We start from the raw sequence: 10775 nt of genomic DNA, 5'->3' as shown, positions 1-10775 counted from the left end.
TGTAGTTTAAAATGTCAGCTGGAAATGTATTCCATTAATATGTCGCTTTGTCTGTAAATGATTTGTCCGTTGCCTGATGTAAGAAAGATATTTATGCGCTGAATTTACCAATATGAGAAAAACTAGTAGGTCAGATATAATTATATTTTGGTGCAAGATTATGTTCACTTTTAAATACCAATAAGCCCATGTGGTAATTGCATCTGTTTTCAATGCATTATAGTATTACACTTTCATATCATCTGTCAAAAAATATGAAATTTGTTTTAAAAGTGCAATTTTTGAATTGAGTTTACTTATAACAAATTATGAACTCGAGTATAAATCCGTGGGACGGTTTAGCGTAAAAATAACAAAGAACATTTTTAGGGTGGGGAAAGATAATGGGGTACTAGGGATATGGCTGTCATAAAAAAATTGTCTGGGGCTTGCACGTACTTATTCTAAAACCCTTTAATCATTTTTGGTGCAAGGAAGCACTGCCTGTACAAACATTTCATGAGTAGCAATTCTCGCAATATTTTTAATTTCAAGTCCCCGAGAAAATAACAAATCCATTTACTGTTACATAGCGTCTGCGGGTCATCCAACCGATCAGGAACACCTACCATACTTCTGATTGGCCCTTACGTTAAAAAGTAATTGAGGTTCCGCGTGGGGAATTAAGTGTAATAAGAGCCGGAAGCAAAATAAATCAATTTAAATTTTATGTCTAATCAAAATTCTTCCTGATGTTTATCATGCGATAAAACAGTTATATAATATATCGAAGTCGACTGTTATGTTTCGGAAATATCATGGCCTGGGCGGCATCTCCGGTTTTCCCGAGAAAAAAACCCTCGATGTTGCCCCTATGCAGTAAGTTAGCATTGAGCCTCGAGCAATTCTACATTAGTTGTCTGTACAAAAGAATAAACAGTTAGACTGGTCCGAAATAGAAACTCATGTTTCACACTTTCACAAGATAGCAGGCCACTTATAAGTGGACATGTACCGGTAAGTGAACTCCTTAGTACTAAGATAACCCTGAACCATTGCAGGTGTTTTATATGTAAGTATTATAAATAACTTGATTTATTTAAGAAGAAATATTCTATAATTGATCAGAATTGCTTTTTTGTCAAGTTACCTGCATACAATACTTCAAAGAGCCGACTCTGCAGTTTAAACAGAGAAGTACACATCTTCAACTGTTATTTCTTAATTATACCATATTAATTTCAATTTTGAATTGTGCTTTATATACATGTATGTTTCTTTGGTGCATTGACCTATTGACAGTCTATGGACAAGATGCTGTGATTTGATACCACCTTGTTCAGGGTGTGCAATACACGACAATGGACGATGCGATACCCCTACGGGTCGCCGCATTTAACCCTGCCAAAAGTCGGCAGAGTCGGCCAAACGGAATCGGGCGTATAGAGCTTGGGTGTCTCTCAAGGGGCAAGTCGATCGATCGATTAAACCGACATGAAAACGGCCACCCAATCCGAGTGTGCCCCCCCCCCCCACCAGTCATAACCCCAGAAAGTTATGACTGATAATATCAGTTGGTGATTATAGATTTACAGTCTTAATTGTTATAACCCTGACAAATAAAGTTTGTGGGGATATACTGGAGTCAGCTGGTGGTCAGTCTGTTGGTTTGTTGGTCAGTCCAATTTGCAGATTTCTTGTCTGGGACATAACTCAGAATGTACAAGAGATATCAACTTCAATTTTGTAGGTAGATCTGAGTGAGTAGAAGTGCAGTGCAAAAGAACTGTAACTCTGCCTTGCCAATTATTGGAGTTATTGCCTTTTGTTTGTTTTTAAACTTTGTCTTGGACGTAATTCTAAAATATAAAAATGTGTAGTGCAAAAGAACCGTAATTGCCTTACCTAATTTTGGAGTTATTGCCCTTTGTTCATTTTTACACTTTGAACTTTGTTTTGGATAGACAAGGGTATCAACAAGAAACTTTGTAGGTAAATAGATCTCAATGGGTAGGCACACAGTGCAAAAAAAGTAATTCTGCCTTACCTAATTTTTGAGTTATTGCCCTTTGTTCATTTTTAGCTTGACTATACAAAGTATACGGAAAGCTGTCCAACTCACACCGCTGTCGACGTCCTCGTCCAGATTTGGTGCAGTAAAATATTTTTTACTATACCTTTTTCATTTCTTAAGGTATCAACTTTAAACTTCAAATATATGTTCCTTATCATCAACCACATTTTTTGTGACAAGGTTTATAACTCAAGCACCAATATTTTCAAATTTATATCGCCTTACACTTAGAATTTTTCTTAAAAAATATTATTTTATACTGTTTCTGTGCTAAAGGTGGCGCTATAGCTCAGCTGGTTAGACCTGGCACTGGCTGTCACTCCTGAGGTCCCATGTTCGATCCTGGGTAACACCCTTGGGATTTTTCAGAGAGACACTTTCAGTGTTTCCCACTTAACAAGAGGTGTACTGGTAAGAAATCCAGGTAATCCACGCATGTATCAGTGCTATACACTGGGCATATAAAAGAACCAAGTGGTCTATTCAATAAGAGCTAGGGACTGGTTCCCGGATTCCCTTGTATCTCATAGCTTTCTCTGAAGTGACAAATTTAAAGTCATGTCTACGTCCCCGCGAGGGGTTTGACATTAATGGAAGATAGATAGATACTTCTTTACTTCTTAAAGGATCAACTTTATACTTCAAATATATGTTACTTATCATCAACCACATCTTATGTGACAAGGTTCATAACTCTAGAACCAATATTGCAAGAATAATCTCCCCTTGAACCTAGAATTTTCCTGGAAAAATATTATTTTTTACTGTTACTTCTTTATTTCTTAACCCATTACTCAATATACACACCTTTTGATGCCTTTTCACCCCCCTCCCCCCCTACTTTTTATGCCACCACAGCATCTGCTGTGCCATGGCATATAGCGATTCACCTGTGTGTGTGTGTGTGTGTTTGTGTGTGTGTTCTATAGATTATAAAGTGAACTTAAAAAATCTTCTTGTGAAAAACCACTAGTCCAATTTCAACCAAACTTAGCAGGATTGATCCTTGGGTGAAGGGCTTCCAAAGTTGTTCAAAGAATTTCATTCCATGCAGAAAAAGGAATTATAAGAATAAATTTAAAAAATCTTCTTGTTTTGCATAAGGCTTATCTGGTAGACGGGATACAGACAAAAGCCCCCCCCCCTTCCGACAAAAAGCCCCCCCCCATCTAAAAATGGCAAGGTGGACAAAGCCCCCCCCCCCCATGAAATTTACACATAGGACAAAAGCCCCTCCCCCCCATCAAAAAAATACAGGTAGGACAAAAGCCCCCCCCCCCCCCAACCGTCCATCAAATTTACATATAGAATAGAGATATTTATGCAAACAGATCATCATCACCACTAGTGCTAAGGATATTAATTTGATCCCTTTACAAAAGTGATTAACATTACTACTCTTCTGACCCTTGTTGTGTATATGAAAAGCTATGAATTCAGTATCGCATGCATGCATTATTTCATCTGTTATCATATACTTTTTTATCACTTCAATATACATGTATACATTATAAATAAACATTAAAACAATTTTTTTTCATTTTTATTTAAAACTTTGTGTGAGCCTTGATGAATTTGAGCACCTGGGCATGTGAAATTAGATAGTAGTCCATCTGGTTGCTTTTGCTTGATGGACCGTTGGGGGGGGGGGGCTTTTGTCCTATCTGTATTTTTGATGGGGGGGGGGCTTTTGTCCTATGTGTCAATTCCATGGGGGTGGGCTTTTGTCCCCTTTGTCATTTTTAGACAGGGGGGCTGTCCTACACTCCTGGTAGACCTCAACCAAGATTGTTCAAATTATTGCCCTGGGGTCAAAATCGGCCCCGCCCCGGGGGTCATTGGTTTTCCTTATACACATGTATGTATTAAGTAAAAACTTATAGTAAAAATTTTCTTCTAGCAATTGACAAATGCTAGAGTTTAGATATTTTGCATGAAACATTGTGTAGTGAACCTCTAGCAAGATTGTTCAAATTATAGCCCTGGAGTCAAAATTGCCCCTGCCCCGGGGGTCATTGATTTTCAATATATACATATAGTAAAAAATCAAAAAATCTTATTGTCTGAAGGTACAAGGCTTAGAGCTTTAATATTTGTTAAATGATATCATCTATAGGTACTCTACCAAAGTTGTTCAAATTTTGCCTCTTGTGTCAAAATTAGCCCCGCCCCGGGGGCCATAGGTTTTCCTTATATGTATATAGTAAAAACTTAAAAAATTTACAAAGGCTAGAGTTAAGATTTTTGCATGAAACATTGTGTAGTGAACCTCTAGCAAGATTGTACAAATTATAGCCCTGGGGTCAAAATTGGCCCCACCCCCAGGGGTCATTGATTCTCACAATGTACATATAGTAAAAATTAAAAAAAATCTTCTTGTCTGAAGGTACAAGGATTAGAGCTTTGATATTTGGTATATAATATCATCTATGGGTCCTCTACTAAAGTTGTTTTAATTATGCCTCTAGTGTTAAAATTGCCCTGCCCCAGAGGTGATAGTTTTCCTTATATGTATAAAGTAAAAAATCTTCCTCTCTGAATTGACAAAGGCTATATGGCATGAGATTTTGTGAAGTGAACCTCTACCAAGTTTGTTCAAATTACAGCCCTGGGGTCAAAATTGGTTCCGCCACGGGGTCATTGATTTTAATATGTACATATAGTAAAAAAATAAAAAATATTTTTGTCTGAAGGTACAAGGCATAGAGCTTTGATATTTGCTATATAATATCATCTATAGGTCCTCTACCAAAGTTGTTCAAATTTTTCCCCTGGTGTCAAAATTGGCCCTGCCCGGGGGCAGTGATTCTCATAATGAACAGAAAATAAAACAAATGTACAGCTTAGATGTTTGACTTGAAATGTTGTTTGGTGGAGTACCTGTATCAAGATTGTTTTGAATTAAACCCTTGGGTTAAAATTTTGCCGTGCCCAAGGGGACAGTGACCTACTTTCTTGTCCTTTGATGTACAGCAATGAAAGTTTGACCATGTGCACAGTTTTAGTTGTAAAATTGAACTTTGATATCAAGTGACCTAGAATTTGATGATGTGACCTACTTTCTTGTCCTTTGATCTACAGCTATGAAATTTGAACCATGCACACAGATTAAGATGTAAAGTGAACTTTGTTATGCCCCCCTTCGAACAAGAGGGGGTATATTGTTTTGCTAATGTCGGTCTGTCTGTCTGTCGGTCGGTCCGTCGGTCTGTCCGTCGGTAGACCACATGGTTTCCGCTGATTATCTTGAAAACTATTTATCACAAAGTCTTCATACTTCACATAGTGATTGGTCATAACTATAAGATGACCCCTATTGATTTTGGGGTCACTAGGTCAAATGTCAAGGTCATAGGGGCCTTAAATGTAAAGATGGTTTCTGCTGATTATCTTTGAAAGTATTCATCACAAAGTCTTCACATTTCACATAGTGATTGGTCACAACCAGTATATGAGCCCTATTGATTTTGGGTTCACTAGGCCAAAGGTCAAGGTCACAGGGGTCTTAAATATCGGAATGGTTTCCACTGATTATCTTGAAAACTATTCATCCCAAAGTCTTCATGTTTCACATATTGATTGGTTTTAACTAGTAGATGAACCCTATTGATTTTGGGGTCACTAGGTCAAAGGTCAAGGTCACAGGGGCCTTAAATGTCAAAATGGTTTCTGCTGATTATCTTGAAAAGTATTGATCACAAAGTCTTCATCTTTCACATATAGATTGGTCATAACTAGTATATGACCCCTATAGATTTTGGGGTCACTAGGTCAAAGGTCAAGGTCACAGGGGCATTGACTGGTAATATGATTTCCGCTTATTATCTTGGTTACTATTTATCACAAAGTCGTCATATTTCACATATTTATTGGTCATAACTAGTAGATAACCCCTATTGATTTTGGGGTCACTAGGTCAAAGGTCAAGGTCACAGGGGCCTTGAATGGTTATATGATTTCTGCTTATTATCATGGTCACTATTTATCACAAAGTCTTCATATTTCACATATAGATTAGTCATAACTATTAGATGACCCCTATTGATTTTAGGGTCACTAGGTTTAAGGTCAATGTCACAGGGGCCTTAAAAGTCTGAATGGTTTCTGCTGATTTATCATGAAAAGTATTCATCGCAAAGTCTACATATTTCACATACTGATTGGTCATAACTAGTACATTACCCCTTTTTGATTTTGGGTCACTAGGTCAAAGGTCAAGGTCACAGGGGCCTTAAATGTCAAAATGGTTTCTGCTGATTATCTTGAAAAGTATTGATCACAAAGTCTTCATCTTTCACATATAGATTGGTCATAACTAGTATATGACCCCTATAGATTTTGGGGTCACCAGGTCAAAGGTCAAGGTCACAGGGTCTTTGAATGGTAGAGGATTTCAGCTCATTATCTTTCAAGATAATTATCACAAAGTCTTCATATTTCACATATTGATTGGTCATAACCAACAGATGACCCGTATTGCTTTTGGGGTCACTAGACCACAGGGGCCTTAAATCATTTAAATGTGAGAATAGTTTCCGTTTTTTATCTTGAAAACTTTTCATCACAAAGTCTTCATATTTCTAATATTGATTGGTCATAACTAGTAAGTGACCTCTTTAGATTTTGTGGTCATTAGGTCAAAGGTCAAGGTCACAGGGGCCTTAAATGTCTCATTATCTTATTATATATTAAACTATTCATTGCAAAGTCTTCATTATTTTTCTTTTTTCCATAATTGAATACTTCAATGTACCTATTTATGGCAAGTTTCTCTAACAAAATTACCAATAATGTGAGTCAAGGGCTAGAAAGGGGGCATATGTGTCGTTCGACATTTCTTGTTATCAGCTGACCTAGATTTTGACAAAGTGTCTTACTGTGTTGCCCTTTGATATAGTCATGAAATTTAGGTTGTGTGAAATATGACCTTCACCACCAAATTCACCAGACTCAAGTGCATTGATATATTCCTACTCTGATCTTTTATTGGATTAACAATAGATTTAACCACTAATCTGATAATAAGAATTAGATAGGTCAGGGATCTATGCATTATGACAATCTTTAATTGTATAGAAACAAAAAAATCTGTTCTTACACTACTATTTAGTATTGTAATAATGCGGTGGCATAGCATTTTTCTCAAATGCAATCTTGTTGTTGTCTCAAATGGTTTATTTAGGCTCCCAACATTTGTTTTGTTTGAGAAATGTTGTATAAAAAAGTGACCACTTTTTCAGCGCCACCCCCTTTTCATTAACCACATCTTATGTGACAAGGTTCATAACTCTAGCACCAGTATTTTACTTGAAAAATGTTATTTTTTACTATAACTTCTTTAGTTTTAAAGGTATTTACCTCAAACTTCAAATACACATTCCTTATCATCAACCACATCTTATGTGACAAGGTTCATAACTCTTGAAGCAATATTTTCAGATTTATCTCCCTTTGAACTTAGAATTTTCTTTAAGAAGAATTATAACTTCTTTACTTTTTAAGGTATCTACTGCAATCTTCAAATATATATTTCTTATCATAACACACATGTTGTGTGACAATGTTCATAACTCTAGCATAACTATTTCCCGAATTATTCCCCCTTGAACTTCGAATTTATGTTAACAACTATAACTTCTTGTCATAAGAAGAAATACATGTATATTTATTATAATATCATAATTGATTTTTCTTTAATATTTTTGTCTTCCTTACTGCGTCAAGTATTTAATTAGTGGAACTTCGCTGTCTGCTTTTACAACCTTGTTACACTTTGAACTTTGTCTGGAATATAACTTAAGAACTATAAAAGGTATTTACTTAAAACTTTGTAGGTATATAGATTTTACTGAGTAGAAGTGCAGTGAATAAGAACCTTTACCCTCTCATCCTTAATTTTGGAGTTATTGCCCTTTGTTTATTTTACACTATTGCTCTACGTTTTTGTGCATCATTGTGAGTTGTGTGTCCTGTGTTAACATTTTAACATTTTGAGCTTCTTTTCTCGAACCACTGAACCAATTTAAACTAAATTTGGCATAAAGCATCTGTGGGTGAAAGGGAACAAAATTTGTGAAATTCATTGAAATCGTATATCCAAATATGCCTAATTGATTAATTACAAAGCATTTGAAGAATTAACTGTACATTATTTAAGAAATAAAATATCCCAAACAGTGATTTTATGGTAAAAATAAAATCACTGTTTTTCGTTCAGATGCTCATCATTACTTCACTTGGGCTACGCCCTTGTTTTAAAATTCCTGGCAGCTGATCTCCAAACAGTGATTTTATTTTTACGATAAAATCACTGTTTGGGATATTTATTTCATTAAATAATGCACAGTTAATTGTTCAAATGCTTTGTAATTAATCAATTAGGCATATTGGCCTCGGTGATTACATGTAGTTTTCGAAACAAAATTCAACAAAAAGTTGTTTTGTATTTATCAGATTTTTCAAACAAAATGGGGAAAGAAGTCCCCTAAAATAAATATGAGTTTTGACTCCGCCCACTTTCATATTTATATTTCATATTTATTTTTAAAAAATATGAAATATATTTGACTAATATAGCACCATATTTCATGGGTTAAATTAAATAAATAATGATATTTTCTTATTACAGATGCTGTTGAGGTAGTTTTGGCAAATCTAAAAATCTTGCTTCAGAAGATTGCTGGAGGTCTCTTGTTACCAAGAAAAAACAACAGGTAAAGAAAAAAATATTTTGAAACAGAACCCACATAGCTTAGTGGTCAAGATGTATATTCCTGCGCATTTTACCCCAAGCTGTGCATTATTCTACAACAATGCACTTAAAATTGATACATTTTTCCTAAATAGCATCATATTATGGTTTTTATGAATACTAAATGTGGATATTGACTTTTATTTATAATTTTTGGGGTTATAGCATGAAATTGGTGGTAGAGGATGGATAGTATAGTACTCCCTGCGGGTACCGCGTCGTTGCCCATTCCTGTGTAATCAGAAAATGTATTTCTTTATTCACTGAACGCCACCAATCAACTGTTTCCACCATTAAAGTGAAAGTACTGCTTTTTTGAATTTGGATAGAAATTATTGGAGATATTTTCATTTCAAATAAATATCTGTCATTGAGCTGTCAGAGTGTGTCGAAAATACTGTTTTATTTTACGCCATATTTTCCAGTTAAACTGATAATTTCAAGTTCTGTTTAGTGAAGGTCGTCTGCTGAAACCGCAGTGACGTCATATTCTGTTGAAAAAAATTCTACAGAAGCCAAAAAGGGCCATGAATTTACATACCATGGTACCATAGTGCTCCCGTTTAAGCTCCCATTCAAAACATGACTGAATGACTATAGATGTTTCTAATTTAAATCATTGAGTTATTCTATGAATGACATGGGTATTTTAAAGTCAAGATGCGACAATTAAACACAATTTAATGAAATAGTAAAAACAAGTTATTTTTATTTGTACAATTTGTTGAATTTAATAAGAACAAAAGTACCATAGGGGACCATCCTACCAGAACCCTATGATTGACAGTAACATGCAATCATCACTATGGTCCATAAACTCACTTGGTCAAACTGTGATGGCAACATTTAAAATTTTTCTTTATAGAATGCACTTACTGTTTCATTTAAATATTGTTATAACTGAACCTTTTTATTGAAAATACATCTTTGTGACATTTTAGGTGGTTGGCTGATAATGCAAATAATCGGTGAAAGCCAGCGCAAATATGAAGACTTGTACCAGGGACTGAAGTCTGGAAACCTGGATCTAGAATGGCTGATAAGACGGCTTGGCTTGTTTAGTATCAGGACTAAACAGTCGCAACATAAACAACAAGATCTCATACACCTGTTTATGTAAGTGAAGTTAGTTTCTAGAAAATTTGCTCTCACCCACATTATTACCCTCTAAATTTTAGTTGATATAGAATTTAACTCGGTTTGACTGTGAAAGAATGTTTAGGAAGCTCTTAGCTAGAACACTAGAATCCATTCCTTAAACCAATTAGTACTGAGCAAGTAGTGTAAAGTTTGTTGTGCAAGGGAACAACAGCTTGCTGCTAATAGGGATTGAACACGCATGGCTAGTCATAATCAGAATTGATAAGCAGTATCATGTAGATGTAGCTGGCTAGCAATCCTAAAATAAACGGTCCCATTCTACTGAATTTGTATAATGGATTTGCATGTCTTGGAATTTGGAAAAGTCTATTCAAAGTTTAAGGATTTTTAAAACTGACTATTTTGGCTACGGCAGTATAAATTATAGAGCCTGGTCAGACTGCAGAGATGTGGTTGCAGGGCTGGCTGTTCACTGGTAGCAAAGGTTTATTACTTCTGTTGCAGCACATTAAGGGTTCATTACAGTAGAATAGATATTTGATTGAGATATTTCAGGATTTTTTAGTATAACATATTAGATGGCATATTGTGTGATAATGATTGTAACAATACAATATAAACAGCTTTTGTGCTGTATTTTCTATACAAAGTTGCTTAAAAGTGGAATATATTTATAGAGGATATTAAATGAGTTAGATTTAATACTTAATTCATTGTACGAGTGAAATAAAATCATTATATTACATATTGTTTTTTCAACTTGTTCAATAAATTTAGTATTGAATCTACACAAATATAATATTCTATTTATCACATATCTAAAATAAGATTGGTTTATAATTAAATAGAGTAATTTTTCATTGAAATGCC

At 35.1% G+C, this 10775-nt stretch overlaps 1 long non-coding RNA gene across 1 annotated transcript; it reads left to right on the top strand.

Moving 5' to 3' along the window:
* The first annotated feature begins 892 nt into the window (after nucleotides 1-892).
* Nucleotides 893-9904, top strand: LOC132721186 (uncharacterized). Its single transcript, XR_009624432.1, has 3 exons — nucleotides 893-996; nucleotides 8682-8766; nucleotides 9746-9904. It is a non-coding gene; the product is annotated as an uncharacterized LOC132721186 (long non-coding RNA).
* The last annotated feature ends 871 nt before the right edge of the window (nucleotides 9905-10775 follow it).

Source organism: Ruditapes philippinarum, unplaced genomic scaffold (assembly GCF_026571515.1).
Source record: "Ruditapes philippinarum isolate M1 unplaced genomic scaffold, ASM2657151v2 ctg6827_1_1_1_1, whole genome shotgun sequence".
NCBI lineage: Eukaryota > Metazoa > Mollusca > Bivalvia > Venerida > Veneridae > Ruditapes > Ruditapes philippinarum.
Note: the sequence above shows the minus strand (reverse complement) of the source record. Positions and strands in the feature narration are given on the sequence as shown.